Genomic DNA, 22208 nt, shown 5'->3' with positions numbered 1-22208 from the left:
AAAACATAATACAGGGTGATACAGAAAAACGGGAACATTTCCACAATCCAATAAAACTAGAAGTAACAAAGGAAAGAAATTGCATTCACAGTAATTGAAACCTTACAACTTTGCGATTTACCAATCGTTAATGGCATTTATCATTTTTTGAGTTACGTCCTTTACATAGTGTCCTCCTCTACGAATACATTCGTGAAATCTGCTGTTGACATTCCTCATTGACCGCTGCAACATCTCAGCTGGGATACTGTGAATTGCATCCCGAATTCTCTGTTGTTTTTCGTAATGTTGGACTACGCGACGCATGTCATCAGTTTGTCTCTTGCGCATGGAAACAATGGCACTGGATTCGCCGATAACTGGCTTTCCATATGCGATCAGCTGAGGCTGCTTTCTCAGTTGAAATTCTTGTGTGTCAGGACTTTTCCGTTTTCCCTTGGACGAATACTAATTCGATCTTGTGGCTCCTCTGACACTAAGCCCACTATGTAGTCGAGTGTGACAACGATTCCGACCCCTGTGTCCATCGCCAATACATGGCGTGAGACTTCCACGTTATCGTGCTTTATTTGCAAAGATGTTGCATCTTGCCTTCAATTTTCATAGTAGTGGATAGTTTTTTCCCTTGTTATGCAGCCGTCTCTCATTGTGTTCTTCCGAGAGAAAAAAATTGTTTTCTTTTGAGTTCCAGAATTGTCGAATTTGAGTCTATCAAGTCATATTTTCATAAATATCAGAAAATACAAAAAACAAAAAATAAAAAAGTACGCTACTGGCCATTAAAATTGCTACACCACGAAGATGACGTGCTACAGACACGAAATTTAACCGACAGGAGAAAGATGCTGTGATATGCAAATGAGTAGCTTTTCAGAGCATTCACACAAGGTTGGCGCCGGTGGCAACACCTACAACGTGCTGACATGAGGAAATTTTCCAACCGATTTTTCATACACAAAAAGCAGTTGACCGGCGTTGCCTGGTTAAACGTTGTTGTGATGCCTCGTGTAAGGAGGAGGAATGCGTACCATCACGTTTCCTAGTTTGATAAAGGTTGGATTGTACCCTATCGCGATTGCGCTTTATCATATCGCGACATTGCTGCTCGCGTTGGTCGAGATCCAATGACTGGTCGTAGAATATGGTATCGCTGGGTTCAGGAGGGTAATACGGAACGCCGTGCTGGATCCCAACGGCCTCGTATCACTAGCAGTCGAGGTGACAAGCATCTTATCCGCATGGCTGTAACGGATCGTGCAACCACGTCTCGATCCCTAAGTCAACCGACGGGGACGTTTGCAAGACAACAACCATCTGCACGAATAGTTCGACGACGTTTGCAGCAGAATGCACTATCAGCTCGGAGACCATAGCTGTGGTTACCCTTGACGCTACATCACAGACAGGAGTGCCAGCGATGGTGTACTCAACGACGAACCTGGGTGCACGAATGGCAAAACGCCATTTTTGCAGATGAATCTAGGTTCTGTTTACAGCATCATGATGGTCGCATCCGTGTTTGACGACATCGCGGGGAACGGACATTGTAAGCGTGTATTCGTCATCACCATACTGGCGTATCACCCGGCGTGATGGTATGGGGTAAAATTGGTTACCTCTTGTTCGCATTGACGGCACTTTGAACAGTGGACGTTACTTTTCAGATGTGTTACGACCCGTGTCTCTACCCTTCATTCGATCCCTGCGAAACCATACATTCAGCAGGATAATACACGACCGCACGTTGTAGGTCCTGTACCGGCCTTTCTGGATACAGAAAATGTTCGACTGCTACCCTGGCCAGCACATTCACCAGATCTGTCACCAATTGAAAACGTCTGGTGAATGGTGGCCGAGCAACTGGCTCGTCACAATACGCCAGTCACTACTCTTGATGAACTGTGGTATCGTGTTGAAGGTGCTTGGGCAGCTGTACCTGTACACGCCATCCAAGCTCTGTTTGACTCAATGCCCGGGCGTATCAAGGCCGTTATTACGGGTAGAGGTGGTTGTTCTGGGTACTGATTTCTCAGGATCTATGTACCCAAATCGCGTGAAAATGTAATAACATGTTAGTTCTAGTACAACATATTTGTCCTATGAATACCCGTTTATCATCAGCATTTCTTCTTGGTGTAGCAATGTTAATGGTCAGTAGTGTAAAAAACGCTGGCCATTAGCATGTGAGGGAACAGCACAGTGACAGGCGGGGAGAAGGCATCGTTGGCAGGCCTCGGGATTCGTCCCTGTCTACCATGTCACCACTCGGCCTCAAGCTGATCGTGTCCGTTCTTCACTGTAAAGTAGCATATAAAGAGAGCATTGGCTGGAAATGTGTGGTCCCGGATTCCGTTCCCACCGATAGTAACTTTTTTCCATTTTACTTTTTTCCTCGCAATGTTAAACTATTAATTGCAATTTTTAAATATTTTTAAACAGTTTAATTTATATACATGAAATCAGTATGTTCAATTTATTTAAGATTTATACCATTGTAAGTCAAAACGCTATTGGCCAACAGATTGCAACATATTGGTGTAATTTTGCACGAGCCACCACTGTTGACAACACTGCCTAAGAAGAGAATGTGCACCTCCGTGTCCTTCGCAGTGACCACTCAACATCTGACGCTGTTCACATCTCTTACATACCCAACCGTGCCTGGTGACAACACTAAAAATGAACAACAATGATGCATTCTGGTGTCTGTCCTACCTGCTACAGGGAATTGAAACTCTAATTATTTACATACCTGCTGACGGTGAATACATGTAGAAAGTTACCTTGACATTTTACCATGTCTTCTGGGTGCTTCAACATTTTTGTCAGGCAGAGTACACAATCTGATTAAAGTTTGTATGAATATTTCACAGTTGTGCGCATTATGGAATTGATTAAAGAATAGTAGTAACAACAAACGCTCATTATCTTCATGCAACACAAGGTGATTCAGCTGACCCTAGACAACGATGTTATGCAACCCACAACGCCTTCAAGCGCCACGTGCAAGATTTCCATATTCTCTTGCTTGTTACAAACAATTAGTCCTATAGAGAAAAATATTAACATGCCCTATTTGCAGGAAATTTAATGAAGTTAAATTATCTACTGAATTACCTTATCCCTAGAGGCCGTAGTTTTCGAATTATTGGAGAAAAACGTACAAATGTGATATTCAAATGCGTCTTCCTTCAATAGCTCGAAAATACTGACCTCCAGTGAAAACATATGCCAATATGAAATTTAAGTACGTTATACGAAAGTTCTGTTAATTTTTTTCTGCGAGACTAATAATCTGAACTTAATGAGTGAGAGAATATGATATTCTCACATATGGTTCTTGAAGGTGTTGCGGGTTGGATAAAAGCTATAGGTAGGGGCAACTAAATTACCCTCTATAAAATGGAAGCGTTTTATTTAGTAGTCCCACTGACAACATAGCTCTGCGGATTGTGGCTATTCAAGCGAATAAATCAGGGAATGCAACTTTTTTCAATCATTTCTGCATACGTTCGCGAATTCAATATTTCTGGATTGCTTTTTCTTTGAAGTGTCTTTCCTTTTCTGTCTTGCCTTACATAGTTACCTTTTCATCCTGTCTAATTAGTGTTTGACAGCAGGTATAGCAAGCCTGTGAATGTGCGCTTTTTTCATCCTCGAATATTTTTTGCAGGCAGTAAGACCACAAGCCTAGCAACATGGGCACGCCCTCACTCAGATAACCAAAAAGAACCTGTGTTAAACGAAGTCTGTAAATTTCTAATGTCCATCGCCTTTTTCGAGACACTTAGTTTTCATGTTTGTTATCCTCAGAAGGTTAGCTGAGAAATTTCGAAACTGAGATACCAAAATTGTAAACACTTTAGGTAAAATATTGTTTAAGTGGATCCGTGTTTGCTTTGAACACAAATTTATTTTTACCTGCATCACAAAGGCGGCTGATTTTCCGTAGCTATTTCCTGAGGCCAGCAGAATATGGAGGCAGATGATTCCGATCCAACAAACGCTAACTATTCAAGTCATGAGGAGGGTGCATTTTTTTTTAGCAGTTCATTAAGCAACAGTATTCACAGATTAGCAAGTGCCCAAGAGCATAAAGGGGGAGAGGTATTCGAAAAATTGTGGTTGTTGGTCTTATTCCAGGGCAATGTCCTTTTCCACCCTGAGGGCGCGAAGAGTACTTGAGAGCTTGCAATATCCCCTTTTCAGTCAACTGATGTATAAATTCAGTCAAATGAATACCGAACACCCGCCATAACGAGACGATGCAGCTGCTCCATTCAAAATCAATCACCACATATCAATTTCAGAATCGCACCTACACCTGCACTTCCTCGTCAGACTACAACCGACGTCCATGTCTTTCTTCTTTTCCTGTTTCACACAAGCGAAGGAGGGGGGGGGGGGGGGGAGGGGCGGCTTTATCTCTTCATACAGTCCCTCGAGGGTGGAACCACAATCGATCAATCGATGCGCACAGCTATAATGACACTTTATAGAAAATGTGACGAGTCATGAAGTCAAAACGCGAATGCTATCGAACGGAATCATCCACTGTACGATAACGTCCGCCCTCACACCGCCAATCCAACGAGAGCTACGCTTCAGTGATTTGGTTGGGAAAAACTGCAACATCCTCTATACAGCCCGGATCTTTCGCCGTGTGATTTTCACATCTTTGGCAATCTGGAGAAAGACATGAGTGGACCTCGATTTCAGATCGACGAGGAAGTGCAACAGTTGGCGCGGTTTTGGATCCGTCAGCGGCCGACCATGTTCTACGAAACATGAACTGATCATCTCGTCTCCCAGTGGGGTACATGTCTTAACACATGTGGTGATTGCTTTTGAATAGAACCATTCCATGGATCCGTTAAGGCAGATGTTCGGTTTTCATTTGACAGCCCCTCGTTCATGTACAATGTAGTACAATTTATTTCTTTCACAGTTTTTGCATAAGTGTAGTTAGTCATATTTTATAAAATTTATAATTTCATGTTTTACAATAAGGAAATTGAAATTAAATTTACAATTTCATGTTTTCCAAAATAAAAAAGTTAAAAGTTCATATTTTACATAATTGTAGTGTTACTCAAGCTTTGCAAATTACAAGATCGTTTCATTATATATATGCTACGAGACATTCTAAAACGTAAGCAAATATTAGTTTCAATACAAACTCATGTCTTTTTAAATGGACACCCCGTATTACTTCCGCAATCAATAACATGAAAAATCAGAAAAAGAATGGAGGAGGTTGCATTGCAATGTGTCAATTACATCCCGAAAAATTGCAAAGCGAAGTTGACGCTTAAAATAAACGAAACGCGCCGCTATTGCACATCTCGAGATGCAAACGTGAAGTCCATGTTGTTCGTAATCGCGGTGTGATTGACATACGTAATGTCTCCTTCAGTGCTGTCACGAGGGCCGAAAGAAATAATAGGGTTTCCTGCCACAGACACTGATTAGTGGTGATCACGCTTGCAGCTCTGGAGGTGAAATAGCGGCGCATTTCGTTTATTTCAAGTGTCAACTTCGCTTTGCAATTTCTCTGGATGTAACTGACGTATTGCCGTGCAACCAATGCCATTCTTTTTTTGATTTCTTATGTTATTGATTGCAAGAAAAAATACGGGGTGTCACTTAAAAAAATGTAAATTTGTGGTGAAACTCATATTTGCTACGTTTTAGACTGTCTCATAGTGTTTACTTCTATGATCCCCTGCCTCGCACTCATACCAGTGAAAGTAGTTTTACAGTATCTGTTGTTGGACCAGAGATATTTGCTCTGAACCATGTAAGTGGGCCAGCCTGTGTACAAAGGAGGGAGGGAGTTATTTCAGTTTCACAGAGCGTAGAGTTATGGTGCTTGAAAGTCTGGTTGACGAACTTTGAGGCGCGCGTGAATTATTGGTTTCCTCTGTGTCTATATCTGAGAGAGTGTGTTACTTGTTCGGGTTTATGTTTTTGTCGAAGGTTTTCGCATAAACTAATTTGTCAGATACAGATAAATTACACATGTATCCAATGAACAGAATAGCGACGCTACTGTCTATAGGGACAGTCCACCTGCTTGTCCCCCACTCGCACCAAGCAGAAGCAGATCCACAATCGCGTCCTCCCAAGATGAAAGGGAAGCATGGTCTACGACATACGAGTTAAAAAACTTCACGAAGGGCACCACCCATTCCAAATTAGCTGGCGAACTAGAAAAGTAACGCAAGAGTGAAATCGCAGCTACCATAAAAGAGTTGAAGGTAAATTTAGGATGACAACAACATACATCAGAAGCCAAAATTAGGGGAGCGGAGAGGGAAATAATTGGAACACTCAGGAAATGTGGGTACCCGAGACAGTAGTTTGTTTATTCTTTGTTTGTTAATTCCTTATTTAGCCCTCTCTTACATCTGACCAGGAAGACACATACTAGAAACTGTTACATAGAAATCACAATAATAATAAATTTCATTATTAATAAAAATAATAATTGGCAGTAGTAGTAGTAATAATAATAGCAACTTTACTAATGTCGATAAAACAATGGAGGAATAAGAATGATATCAGTTAGTTATTACATAACAAAGTCAGTAATAATAATTCGCACTTTAACAAAAATTAATAATAATAAAAAATAATCGATGCATTAAGAATGATATTAGTTAGTTCAGGATCTTTGAACCCTCGTTTAGTATTAGAAGAAGTGGAAAGGTTATGAAAGAGGAGAGTATTGAAGTGAAAGTGACAATAGCTGCTAGGAAAGAAAAGAATTTCAATAGAGAACTCTACAGGCAGCAGAGGGAAAAGTGGTGATGAAGGGAGGGTTGATGAATGTGAGCTGCACGAAGAGGTAGTTATTATGATAGAAGGTGGGCCATTAGGTCTTTCTTGAAGTTTGGAAGGATTTAAATTTCTTTAATATTTAGAGGTAGGTTCCCGACACAGAAAATGACTTAAAGAACATGGCAGCGTTTTGTAATGGTAGAGAGAGGGTTTTACTTTGTGGAGAACGAGTATTTATGCTCTGTTCTTCAGATAGTAGCGTAACGGTTGAAGATAACTAGGAAAGAGTCCAATGATTGAGAAGTACCATATCAGCAAGAGAACCAAGGATGTCGAGTTTACGCCATAATAAACCATCGATGAGCGTCATACTTAAAAGTAAACCCCACGGCACCACAGACGATTCAGTGCTCAACCATCTGTGTAGACGGAGTCTATAAGCAAACAAATCATGGCTTATGACAGACAGAAAAAGAAATGTCTATACCTAGTAGTCCGGAGTGGTAAAACACTATCAGGAAGCGGTTCATAGATTCCTAAACGTGAGAGTCATGATGGACCTCACAAACCGCCAAGTAGAGCCACCAAGGGTCGCTCCCAAATAGCACGATGTGGTAGGTGCCTTTCATTCGCACAAGCAACAAATACGGGCACACGACAAACCAAATGTCCGAGGTGCAGTGGACCACATGACCACTCCCGTCGCAACCCAGAGAAAGAAAGCAGTGCTCTAACAGCAAGACACCTCACTCTGCCCTCCCCTGCGAATGCGCCATCAAGATTGTATAAGAGCCAACGTCTCCTCCAGACAGTGACAACGACCTCAACCACCGAGTACTGTTGAAAGACGACCTCATACGGGTCACAATGCTACTCAATCTCTTTCAACGGAGGTCAGCATGGTGCTAGCGTTTTATCACGGGCCCCGGTGCGCCGTCGACCTTCACTCACTAATCAGCTGTTTGGGTCACGCATCGAGAGGAGACGGGAGCTAATATCACTACCGAGGGACGTCGAACCTTTGCGTTGCTGTTGGACAACACTGTGGCCAGCTGTGGGCGGTAGGCGCCGCCACCAATGGAGATAAGACTCCGAAAGCCGTCGAAAGCTTTTTCTGGACGCCACGTCCAACTACCTCCTCGACATTACTGATGATCGTCCAGGAATTGCAGTACTTCTCCTCATCTGCATCTACATGATTGCTCTGCGATTCACACTGAAGTGCTTGGCGGAGGGTTCGTCGATCCACCTTTGGACTATTTTTCCGAGCGTTCCACTCTCGATCCACCTTTGGACTATTTTTCCGAGCGTTCCACTCTCGAACAGCGCACCAGAAAAACTAACTCCTAAACCCCTCCGTGCAAACACTGATTTCTCTTATTTTATTACGATCATCACTTCTCCCTATGTTGTGTAACAGCCCTTTTTCTGTTTTCGCTTTTTCGTCTAATAGGTGAAGGTTTGCACATTGACTGTCATTGAAGGGTTTTACTTTTATTTAATATTGTCCCGGCTAAGTATCAGTTTGATTACTTTTAAAACCCAATGTTAAACGTGGGTCACTACACGTATAGTTTTCCCAACTCTGAGAGAAAAAATCTTTAGTAGCTTAATTACCAATGTTTACAGACGACGATAATTTAACCTTTCGTTCAATTGTTTTAGTTACGAATCGCTAGTTTGTTCTTGGCATAGATCACGTAACCTTAACGTTTATTAATCTACGTTAAATTAACGTTCAAGACTTGTATTATGTTTCAAATTAACAACGTCAGTTTATTGAAAAGAATTATTAATAAATAGGTTCGCTCATACGATCTCATTGAAAGAAGTTCTTTAATTAGATGTCTAAGTAGGATTCCCGCTAGCATCAGACATGTTAGATAATATCCTGTAGCTTTCAGTAAATAAGTTATTTCTATTTAATATCCGCAAACTGTCATTAACTATGATCACTAGTCGCGTGAAGTTTCCCACTATCACAATTCAAAATTCGAATCCGGTTAAAATTCTCAATTCAGTAAAGCGTTTAAATATTCACACGAATTGACATTAAAGCCAAAGAGAATACTATTCACCTTCCCGTTTCCCTAATCTGATAAATGTCCAAATTAAAGTCTTGAATTGACAATCATCACAAACAATCTCGTCACCATCTATTCTTGTTCCCCGTTCATTAAAGTCCCAATTGCTGTTCTCTAAAGCTGTACGTCCTAAATAACTTCCGAACTAGAACAGACTAGAGACTGGAGTATCGTAATTACAACGTTTGGCTATTTATACTTTAATAAACGCTATATTTGGTGTCACAGATCTACGTTCTATGACTATAATACTGATTTTCTTACGTATTGGGATAACTAATATTTTAACATTTTCCACTGTTTTCCCCCTTCCCATGTTTCTAAAATTCATAATTAAATTTTAGTTTTCTTTTATTTTGCTTTCTATACTAGATATTTCCCTCTGTTTGGTTTGCATTTATTTTTCGTAATTACTACTTGTGGAGGGACTTGGGTCATTTTGTGAATTGATATTTTAAGGACATGGGAGCTAATTGGGAGCTATTTTTGTTGTTTCAACACCGAGAGGCACTGTAGGTGTTACAGTTGGTGGGTGTCAACGAAATACTTTCATATTCGGGGGAGAAAGATGGTGAGTGAAATGTCATGTAAGGATATCGCCGCAACGAGAAAGGCCTTTTTTTTAATCATTGCCGCTCCTACTCGCTTATCACATCCGCGACATTCTCTCGTTAGTTTCGCGATGATGCAAAACGGGTTCCCCTTCTTCTAGCTTTTTTGTTGTTTTCCGTCAATTCTATCTGGTAAGGATCCCAATCACGCTTCAATTGTAATTCCTAGCCATTTAATTGAATTGAGTGCGTTTTATATTTGTGTGATTTGTCATGAGGACTCCTTATAGTTCTAATGTGGATGACCTCACACTTTTTACTCTTTAGAGTCAACTGCCATTTTTCGCAACCTACGGATATCTAGTCTACATCATTCTTCAATTTTTTGACCCTCTGATGACTTTAATAAATGGGAAACGATAGCATTATCGATAAACACTCTAAGACGATTGCTCATATTGTCTCCTATATAGATTATATATAGTAACGGGAAATAATCGCATCACCAAGAAGGAGTTGTGCGACAGAAACGTAAGTTGGTAGCCTCGCTTCTACATCTGAAAGATGGTGTCTATATAAATTTCGCGCCAGCCGTATAAGAGTAGCGACAGTAGCGCCTGTATGAGAATGCAAATCAAATTTGGTTTAAATACACACTGTAACGGTCGTTAGCTTAGTTACCTTTGAGATTGCATGTGGTGAGCTGATATTACTCAAGAATGCCCCTGAGGCGACAATGACTCAGTTATCAAGAGCTAACTGATTTTGAACAGTCGTATGATAACTCTACGAGAAGCTAGATGTTCCTTCTGCGACCTGCAGAAAGACTTGGAAGGGGTGTAGCCACTGTAAATGATAGCTAGCACCGGTGGTGACTAGAATGCTCGGTCGCAAGTAGACCGGGCTCGAAACGGCCACGTGGCACTACCAAGAAGAAAGACCATTAACTTCAGTGTATGGCTCTGACGCATGATACTGCATCTGCAGCAGCAATCTAAGCAGCAGTTGGTACAACAGTGACACAAAGAACCGTTACAAATCGCTTACTTCATGGACGGCTCCCAACCAAACGCCCTGTAGCGTGCTTTCCACTCACCCAGAGCCAACGTCATTTGAGACGTCAGTGGAGTCAAGCGAGAGCTCACTGGATGGCAGAATGGAGATCTGTTGGGTTTTCCAGCGACACCTGGAGGCCAGTTGACGGCCTACAACCAGTCCATTTGCGTGCTAGACACACTGGAGCGACATCTGGAGTTATAGTCTGGGGTGCGATTTCGTACGACAGCAGGATCACTCTGGTAGTTATCCCACGCAGACTGTTTACAAATATGTAGGTCAGTTTGGTGATTCGACGTGTCGTGCTGATATTTATGAACAGCTTTACAGGGGGTGTTTTCCAAGAGGATAGCCCTCGCCCACACACAACTGTTGTAACCCAACATCTTGTACAGAGCGTCGATATCTTGCCTTGACTACTCGATCTCCAGATCTGTCTCCAACCGAGCTTATGTGGGACATCATCGGACGACAACTCTAGCGTCATCGGCAAACAGCATTAACCATCCCTTTATTGACGATCCATATGCAACAGGCATGCAACTCCGTACCACAAACTGACATCTGGTACCTGTACAACACAATGCATACACGTTTGTATGCTTACATTCAATATTCTGGCAGTTACATCGGTGATTAGTGTACCAGCTTTCACCTTTGCCTATCTCGCGCTTACGTTAACATATGATCTTGGAATGTCAGTCACTTAAATATGTTACCTAGACAAACGCATTTCCGAAATTTCATTACTCTGTTACTTACTTTTTGATGTTGTGATTTCTTTTTCGTCAATGTAGATTACGGACAGAATACGTCTTGTCACACTTCCCTGCGGAACGCCAGACAACACTTCGGTTTTAATCGATGACAGTCCGCCAGCTACTAAGAAATGTGATCTTTCTGACAGGAAATCACGAACCCTATCGCATAACCTATACGATACTCCATAGGCACGCAATTTGGTTAGTAGTCGCTTCTGAGGAACTGTGCCAAGAGCACTCTCGAAATCTGGAAATATGCAATCGATTTGAGGTCCCCTGACGATTGCACTAATTACTTCGTGTGAATAACGAGCTATTTGTGTTTCACAAGAACGATATTTTATGGGTCCGAGCTGCTTATATGTCGAGAGAGAGTTTTCTTCGAGGGAATTCATTATATTCTAACGCAGTGCACGTTTTAAAATCCTACCGCAAATCGCTGTCAGTTACATGGGTCTTTAATTCAGCAAATTGCTTCCATTTCCCTCCTTGTGGACACGTAGCAAGTTGGGTACGGACCTTTAGTAGAGCAGCCATATATATATATATATATATATATATATATATATATATATATATATATATATATATATATATATATATATATATATATATATCTGTGTGTGTGTGTGTGTGTTTGTGGTTGGTAGGTATGGAGCTATTTTGTCATCGAACTCTGAAATGAATTCCTCGATTCGAGTTAAAGCGCCGCTTCCGGAACAGCGAGGTGTTCCAGTACAATATCAGAAACGATTCGGGCCAAGATAATGGTCTTATCACACCCGGTGTCATGTCACACATCCGGTGTAAGGTTACTCCTTGGGCGATGTATGTTTAAAGCCACCCTCACTCCCTGCCAACCGGGAAGCAATCAGAAATTGACCAACCTCACCCAGGGGAATCACCACACGTCTTAGGCAATTATGCAACTTATATTCATGTCAAGATGTTACTTGAGAGTGGTTATGTGGTCCTACAAACACACATTATACACATGGACTCGATACCGGTTACATGGTACAGCAGGGCCGGAAAACCCTTTCAGCCAATGGGAGCACTATGAATTGGTGGAAACCACTCCCTCTGCCTGGACCAATGAGGATCAAGCACCCCTCCCATCCCTTTACACCAAGTCACGTCAAGAGGCACCTATATCTACATCTACACATATACTCCGCTGGCCATTAAGCGGTGTGTGACGGAGGGCATAATTCGCGAGAAAATCATATCCCCCCCTTGTTCCACTCGCGGATCGCGCGAGTGAAAAACGAATGTCTGAACGCCTCAGTACGAGCTCTAATGTCCCTTATCTTTGAATGGTGATCATTGCGCGATTTGAAAGTTGGTGGTAATAATATATGCTCTACATCCTCAGTGAAGATCGGATTTCGGAATTTTTTGAGCAGCCCCTTCTGTTTAGCGCGTCGACTATCTGCAAGTGTGCCCCACTTCAAACTTTCTACGAGATTCGTAAAGCTATCGCGATCGCTAAATGTACCAGTCACGAATCTTGTCGCTCTTCTTCGGACCTTCTCAATCTCTTGAATAAGACCCAACTGGTAAGGGTCCCATACACACCAATAATACTCTAAGACTGGACGAACTAACGTATTGCAAGCAATTTCTTTTGTTGAAGGAATGCGTCGCTTCAGAATTCTACCAATAAACCACTTTCTAGAGTTCGCCTTGCCCGTTACTTGTGTAACTGATCATTCTTTTTGAGGTCATTTCCAATAGTCACCCCTCCTCACCCTCCTCATCATCATTGAACTGTTATTAACAAATAGATGAGGTGAGTAGGTAGCAACACATAACCACTATCGACTTACATCATATCTTTGAGTATAAGTTGCATAATTGCCGAATGTGCGTCGTGACTCTCCTGGATGAGTATCTGCGTAAACTACACCTCGGCAGATATGTAAGCCTTCTTATTCTTCTACAATTTTGCATATTTATCCACAATTTCCAAATTTTTCATGTTTTCCCCAATTTTAAGTATGTAATTTTTTCTGGATTTTCAACGGTTTTGCTTCTTTTACCCGACTACGCAAACTCCACCCCACGGTTCCCGACGTTACGTCGACGTCATGATGCTCTCATCCAATCATAATGCAGCATTCATCCGAAATATTTATTGTTGCTACTGTAGACTGGCAATGGCAAGGAATGCGTTTCTGAAGAAGAGAAATTTGTTAACATCGAGTATAGATTTAAGTGTAAGGAAGTCGTTTCTGAAAGTATTTGTTTGGAGTGTAGCCATGTATGGAAGTGAAACATGGACGATAACTAGTTTGGACAAGAAGAGAATAGAAGCTTTCGAAATGTGGTGCTACAGAAGAATACTGAAGATAAGGTGGATAGATCACGTAACTAATGAGGAGGTATTGAATAGGATTGGGGAGAAGAGAAGTTTGTGGCACAACTTGACTAGAAGAAGGGATCAGTTGGTAGGACATGTTTTGAGGCATCAAGGGATCACCAATTTAGTACTGGAGGGCAGCGTGGAGGGTAAAAATCGTAGAGGGAGACCAGGAGATAAATACAGTAAGCAGGTTCAGAAGGATGTAGACTGCAGTAGGTACTGGGAGTTGAAGAAGGTTGCTCAGGATAGAGTAGCATGGAGAGCTGTATCAAACCAGTCTCAGAACTGAAGACCACAAACTGTAGCACATCCTCTCCAACTCCACCTTTTATAACTAGGCCAGAGATGGGGGCAGATCAGAGATGATTACACATACATTGTGAAAAATCTCTATGCCTTGCCTGGGGAGAGCATCTGGCATAGTGTTGGGCAGAGATGTGGAGCTCTCTCGTTCGTGACTTGTGAATCTCTGATGGTCGTGACTGCTCGAGATGTTCCAGACCATAGCAGCATTGTCCATCGAATGCTGGGCATTGAGGGCGAGGGGGGGGGGGGGGGGGGGCGGGGGGCTGAGGGGAGCGCTCTTCGTAATGTAGCTGTATACATGTAGCAGTGTCTGATATTTCCACCATCGTTGGGAGCTGTTTGCCGTTATTATCGCAGGCGGGATATGCCTTAGCCATAACTGGTAGAGCAACAGTGTTAGCCACCAGGCTGGAGATGATTACACCTGCTGTAGCGCAACTTTCTCGGCAACTGCTGGGTTGAGTGGTAGTGTGTCTGCGATCATACCCTATAAGCACTCGTGGCTGTAAATCCGCACGTCGTTGACTGATGGGTGGGCTACCCTGCAGGCGACATGATTTTTGTTGTGATGTTAACAGCTCCTGGTCGACTCTGTCTCTAGTTACGTATTTTGCAGCGCTGTGCTACACGCAGTTATCTTTGAATGAAGGTATCAAATTTTACTATGATTTTATACAATCTAATAATGCAGTGGTGGTTTATCTGTTGCAGTGTGGTTTTTCGTACACATTATCTATGGCTAGAAATCGGTAGATCTTATAGAATTTGCAATGATGTCATAATTACTACCAGTGTATTCGTTTGTAGCACTATTAGGCCACACACACTAGTAAAAGAGCGCTAGCCTAACAATAATAGCTATATCAGAACGATACTATATTGTGCTTGGTCTAGAGCATCAAGGTGTCGGCGCGACGTTGGAAAACGTGAGGTGGTCCTTGTATAATTTGTTAAAGTACTTATAATCGTAGAAAATCCAGAATCATACAAAGATGAGTGTAATATACATAAATTTTAGAAAACAGGAAAAATGTGGAAAATATGAATAAAAATGTAAAACTGTGGAAGAATAAGAGTGCTTTCATATCTACCAGGGTATGATCTGTATTGGTGCCTCGAATGACGTTATATTAAACTGTTATTTACAAACAGATCTCGAATGATGTGACTTCACGTAAACTGTTATTAACAAAGAGACACAGCGTGATCCTCTCCCTATGCAGCCCAGCTCCTGAGTGAGCTATACCTCCAGAAGTGTCCCAGTTATAAAAGATGATGATAGGATAGGGGAGAAAGGATAGCTTGATCCTCATTGGTCTGGGATAGGGGAGGTATGTTCCAACATTTTATTGTGCTCTCATTGATGGATTTCCCACCAATTTTCAATCACTTGACTAGTATCGAGTTCACTTGCATGAGTTGAGTAGTTAGGGACACGTGACTACTATCGACATAAGTTGTATAATTGCCGAAGGTGCGTCGTGATTCTCTTGGATGACATCTAACAATTTTCGATGGTTCCCCCGGGTGCGGGGAAAGGGGTGGCCTTGAATATAAGTCGTCCAAGTGGGTAACCTGACACCAGATCTGTAACATGACACCTGATGTAATAAGATCTCCTAACCTAGCCTAAGGCTTTGATATTCCTTCTTGGATGAGATACATAAGGAAGGAGGATCATGAGTATACAACACCAGCGAGTGAGATGCGGGACCTGCCCCTGACAACTCTTTTCCTCTCAAAGCACTCAATGCAGATAACGTAGACCAAGAGTCAGTCCTTGAAAGGCACTGTTTTATAGGTAAAAACTGGGAATCTTCCAGATAGTCTATTGATTTCAAACAAAATCCAGTGGATGGTGGGAATGTTTCAACCCTTCAAGTCAGTATGCCTAATTAGAGTCCTACGAGCTCTACTGCGACAATAAGGTAAGTAAGTGTCTAATTAGATTCCTGTGTGGACTGTTTAGGGTCAGTCTAGGAGCAGGAATCATTCCTAATGCTTGGGGAGTGGGGATGACTGTTTTCATTCCTCAGCTAGGAAGAACTGATCATACCAAGGCTAAGGATGTGGGATCTCTCTCCCACTTTCTTCTAAAGAAATTAGAAGAACTGTGCGATGTGTACATTAGGGAAGTGGGGTTAACTGAGGCTCTTCTACACGTAAACCATCACGCATATCAACGAGGAAAGTCATGTGAAACACACTTCACAAATTTATTGGCAAGATGGAAAAAGCAGAACACTTTCAGGAAACTGCTCTCTGCATCCTCCTGGATATCGAGGGATCTTTTAGCAGTACAACCTTCGAATCCATAGTTAGAGCTGTAGAAGAGCATGCCACCGATACCATCATATGCAAGTGGATTAAGAGCGAACTAAGTAGAAGAAAGCTGTAAGCCACCACGGTGAAAAGGAAATTGGTGATAAGCACCACCGGGATGTTTGCGCACTTCTATGGAGCCTAGGGGTCAACTAGCTCATTGAAGAGTTGAGCACCAGAGGCTACTTTTTCGAAGAATACGCAGACGATTTACTCAACTTAATACCTGGTAAATTTACTAGTATTGTTACAAAAATGGCACAATGTGTAGTAAACACTGTGCAAAACTGTGGCAGAAAACAGGATCTAAGAGTTCAGTACCAAGAAAACTGTGACAATACCATTTACAAGGAAGCATATCCAGCACACATACAGGAATCTCAAGCTCCTCGACGAAACTCTGGCGGTTGAGGGGGCAGTGAAGTATTTAGGGGTAACCCTGGACGCGAAGCTATCATAAACTACTCATATAAAGAATATACACTGAAGAGCCAAATAAACTGGTATGCCTGCCTAATATCGTGTAGGGCGCCCGCGAGCACGCAGAAGTGTCACAACACGACGTGGCGTGGACTCGACTAATTTCTGAAGTAGTGATGGATCGAATTAACACCATGAATCCTGCAGAGCTGCCCATATATCCGTAAGTGTACGAGGGGACGGAGATTTCTTCTGAACAGCACGTTGCAAGGCATCCCAGATATGGTTAATAATGTTCGTGTCTGGGGTGTCTGGTGGCCAGCGGAAGTGTCAAATATCAGAAGAGTGTTTCTAGAACAACTATGTAGAAGTCCTGGACTTGTGGGGTGTCGCATTGTCCTGCTGGAATTTCCCATGTCAGTCGGGATGCAGAATGGACATGAATGAATGCAGGTGATCAGACAGGATGCTTACGTACGAGTCACCTGTCAGAGTCGTATCTAGATGTATTAGGGGTCCCATATCACTCTAACCGCACACGCCCCACACCATTACACAGCCTCCAGGAGCTCGAATAGACCCCTGCTGACATGCATGGATTCATAAGGATGTCTCCATACCGGTACACATCCATCCACTGGATACAATTTGAAAGGAGACTCACCCGACCAGGCAACATGTTTCCAGTTATGAAAAGTCCAACGTCGGCGTTGATGGGCCCATGCGAGGCGTAAGGCTTTGTGTCGTGTGATTATAAAATGTACACGAGCGGGCCTTCTGCTCCGGGAGCCCATATCGAAGAAGTTTCGTTGAATGGTTCGCACGCTGACACTGACTGATGGCCCAGCATTGAAACCTGCAGCAATTTTTAGAAGGGTTGCACTTCTGTCGTCGTTGGTCCCGTTCTTCCAAGATCTTTCTCCGGCTGCAGCGATGTGGGAGGTTTGATGTTTTACATTCTTGAAATGGCCGAACGGGAAAATTCTCTCTTCATCGCTATTTCGAAGATGCTGTGTCCCACGCGCGTGCGCCGGCTGTAACATCACGTTCAAACTCACTTACATGACAAAGTCTAACATCGCTTAACAACATAGATTCCAACATTTAACTTGTCTGTATCAGGATTACAAAACACACGACGGGCATACCTAATCAACCTACGGTTTCCTACATTCAAGGGTCGGTACTGTTGAATTAGCAAAAATCCACATTGCGTTGATGCACACTTAAAACTAAATATACAAAATTTCATTACCTTACAAAGCTGTACTATGCTGTGTCCATAGGCCAAGAGCTAAATTCTCAAAGCTGGCCACTAGATTTAAGTCTTACATCCTACCTTTAACAGAGTGCAACGGCGACTGCTACGCTCTGCGCGCCCCCTATTTACAATCGATTCTGCCACTCAGGCAACATCTTTGGTTCTGTGGTGTCAAAGATACAATCTCTTCTACTTGTGATAACCATTTCATGTTATTTTTCATTAAATATATTACAAAATCTGGCTCCACGTACAAGAGGACCCCTCACAACTAATACAATGGAGTGGTCGCAATCTTTCTTTTCGCATAGCAGTCCGGCCCCGGTAGCCGAGTGGTCAGCGCACCAGAGTGTCACTCCTAAGAGCCCGGATTCGATTCCCGCCGGGGTCAGAGAGTTTCTTCGCTCAGGGACTGGGTGTTGTGTTGTCCTAATCATCATCATTTCATCCCCATCGAGGTGCAAGTCGCCGAAGTGGCGTCAAATCGAAAGACTTGCACCAGGCAAACGGTCTACTCGGAGGGAGGCGCTAGTCACACCACATTTGTTTGTCTTCGCATAGTAGCCGCCAATGGTGCAGAATGGCTCGAAATGAATCTGGTGATGTGTCCTCCGTCACATGCCGAATGGAGGCTTGTGGAGTGCATTTATGGTGTAGATGCAAAAACATACACTTTCTTTGCATTGCACAATATCTACGAAGTAGTACAGTTGCTAGAGATGCCAGTAATGCCCAAATGAGAACAGTTTGATGGAATCCGTCGCATGTTGGATGACGTGCGCATGCACTCTCGCTGACCAGGTCCCTCTGCTGATGGGTCGGGCGTGCGAAGCGAACTTCGGACGGTCGTCTCGCGATTCGTGACCTCTCGCCAGTGCCAGGGAGATACCGGGTTGTTTGTGCGCTATCTCAGTCGCTAATTGACGCACACGTCTCGAGACATTTGCCGATCTCGTTGTCACCTCTGCCTTACGTCTTTACATTCCACTGATATCTCTAACGCTCTCTCTCATACATTGTTCGCGCTTCTGAATCAGCTTCCGCATCTTCGTTGTCCACGGATAGTTGTAGTGAAACGTTGGGTACGGCGCTTGTTGTAGGTGGCTGAAAATTAATACGGTTAGTTGCCAATGCATAGAAAAAACTGTTATTTGTTTACAGAAGAATAAACACAACCTGTGTTTAAATTACAAATAACAGCCTTAATGTAAGAAAATATAAACAAATGAAACTTCCTGGCAGATTAAAACTGTGTGCCAGACAGAGACTCTTGCTCTTGGTAGAGCACCTGCCCGCTAAAGGCAAAGGTCTCGAGTTCGAGTCCCGGTCCGCCACACAGTTATAATCTTCCAGGATGTTTAATATCAGAGCAGACTCCGCTGCAGAGTGAAAATCTCATTCTGTATACATAAACAAATATTCGGCATATGTGAGGGTAACGCGAAGATTTGATGCACATTTCTATGTTCATGTTTCGTTGATGAAGGCACATCAGTACATACGAGAGGATCTCAACAAGTAATGTAACATTTCTTTCTGAAGGCAGGTTGGCCTCATTCGGGATTGCAGTACACCATGTTATTCCCCGCTCTTTTGTCTACAATACCCTGTTTTTCAATATGATCTCCGTTAGGTTCGAAGGCCTTACGCCACCCTTCTGGAGGGGGGGGGGGGGGGAGGGGGGTCTGGAGGCCCGCATAGTAACACTCTGCTGGCCGATGTCGGAGCCAGCCTCTTACTGCTTCAATAACATCACCATCATCCAATTATCTACGTGCTGCTTCCCTCGAAGTACTTACTTCATTGACAAGAGAGATGGAAGGCGGAAGGTGACAGGTCCGGGCTGTAGGCTGGTTGAGGAAAAAGAGTCCAATGAAGTTTAGTGAGCTCCAGAATGAGATTTTTACTCTGCAGCGCAGTGTGCACTGATATGAAACTTCCTGGCAGCTTAAAACTGCGTGCCGGAGCGAGACTCGAACTCGGGGCCTTTGCCTTTTGCGGGCAACTGCTCTACCGTCTGAGCTACCCAAGAACGACCCAGGACCCACCCTCACAGCTTTTACTTCTGCCAGTATCTCGTCTCCTAGCTTCCAAACTTCACAGTAGCTCTCCCGCGAACCTTGCAGAACTATCACTCCTGGAAGAAAGGATATTGCGGAGACTTGGCTTAGCCACAGTCTGGGGGATGTTTCCGGAATGAGATTTTCACTCTGCAGCGGAGTTGCGCTGATATGCAACTTCCTGGCAGATTAAAACTGTGTGTAGGACCGAGACTCGAACTCGGGACCCTTGCCTACAGCCGGCAAGTGTTCTACCAACTGAGCTACCCAAGCACGACTCACGCTCCCTCCCTACAGCTGTACTTACGCCAGTGAAGTTTGGAAGGTAGGAGACGAGATACTGGCGGAAGTAGAGCTCTGAGGACGGGGGCTGGGTCGTGCTTGGGTAGCTCAAATGGCTCTCCTGCGGTCATGGCCATTGGAGATGGCTTCGCCGACAACTGGCTTTTCTCCTCAGGGCGTTGGAGGCGGCTACCTCAGGAGGGATCTCGCCCGTCCCGATTCAACCTTCTTTCACCGATCGAAGAATAATGTCATCATGTGGCTTGTTGGACATTATATCCACTACGTGATAGTGAGTGGATTTGACGCAGATCAGTATCGCTTTTCCCAACATATGGCCACAGCCCTTTGGACGTGGCCCAAGATGCCACGTTATCGTGAGCTTTTTTTAATATGCTGTATCTTGTTTTCATTGACAAGGAGTTGGATGAGTTGAAATCCCCCTTTTTTTGTGGACACTCTTGTTTGGATTTAAATGTTCCACGAAGTAGAAGTGACCGGAGGAAAGAAGGTGTGGGCACGCTAAAGATAACGCCATCTTCCTTCACGTACGTTTCCTCATTTAACCATTTTGGTTTTGTCGAAATGACTTCTTTTGTTTTATTTTAATTGATTGCCTTAAATAATAGTTATGGAGGAAAATAATAGTTGGTAGAGCGCTTTCCCGCGAAAGGCAAGGGTCCCAAGACCGAGGCTAGCTCCGGCACACGGTTTTAATCTGCCAGGAAGTGTTAGTGAGTTCCTTTCGGGTAGGCAGACTTGTGTGACTCGTTGCGTTGTCATGGAGAACGAGAAGTTCGTTCGGTTTTTGTGATGAGGAACACGCTGAAGTCGTTTCTTCGGCTTCCCGAGGGTAGCGCAATTCACTTCAGAACTGATTGTTCCACCACGAGGGAGGACACCAAAGAGAATATCCTCTTCAGAGTCCCAGTCGCCATGACTTTAGCGCCTCAGGCTGCTGCTTTAAACTTTTCTTCCTAGGAGAGGTGGTGTGGCTCCACTCCATAGAGTGCCGTTTTGTTTCCGGTTCGAAGTGATGAACCCATGTCTCATTCCTGTGGCAATGTTCGACAAAAATTTGTCACACTCAGCCTCGTAATGCGCAAGCATTAATGCTCAGACAGTCCTTCGTTGCTGTTTATGGTCTTCTGTCTGGCCGCAACCCACCTTTGAGTACCGCAACTCTTGGACGAGTGTGTCGGTACTACCAACAGGGACCGCGCCTAGTTGAGCAGCGAGATGTTTGATTGTGATCCGTAAAGGGCCTCGAATGAGAGTGTCCACACGTTCTAAACTTGCAGGAGTCAATGCTATGTGCGGTCGGCCGCCACGCAGAAGACGCCTCGCTTAATCGCTAACCATGCTTTTTTTCTCTGCCAGGTCTTTTCATACATTCTGCAACCTCCTATAAAGAACAGAGCTCTGGTTCGCCAAAGGAAACTCAGTGACAACTCTCTGCTTGGAACGCGTCTCCATTACAGACGCCATTTTGAAGGCTACATACAGCGCCGCCACCTATCGGAATTTCGTGAAACTACAGGGGCTGAAGCGGGAATATTCCACTATGTCCCTAAGCGAATTCCGCATTTTTTCAGCCGAAATCGACCGAGAAAAAAATTGTGTTCCACTGCTTATTAAGCACCTCTTACCTAATACATTTAAGTTCCTAGCCTCGTTTTTCTGTCTGTATGTGAAGGCCGATTTCAAGAAGTGCTATGGACATTTTGGTACGGTTTTCGAGATTTGACGAGGAAGACTTGTACATATCAGTACGTATTATAAATAAGTCGTTTTATCGTAGATAGTGCTATGCGTGCGATGTCGGGCGTATCGCAAGTAGGGAATAAAAGTGAACACTTTGACATTAGAGTTCAATCTGCCTGCTAAATACGTAATCTGACTTTTTCGTGTTGTCCACAAATGACCTTTCTTTGCCTTACCAAAGATCAGTCGGCAT

Source organism: Schistocerca gregaria, chromosome 7 (assembly GCF_023897955.1).
Source record: "Schistocerca gregaria isolate iqSchGreg1 chromosome 7, iqSchGreg1.2, whole genome shotgun sequence".
Classification (NCBI taxonomy): Eukaryota; Metazoa; Arthropoda; class Insecta; order Orthoptera; family Acrididae; genus Schistocerca; species Schistocerca gregaria.
The sequence above is the reverse complement of the archived record's forward strand: the minus strand, read 5'-3'. Positions refer to the sequence as shown.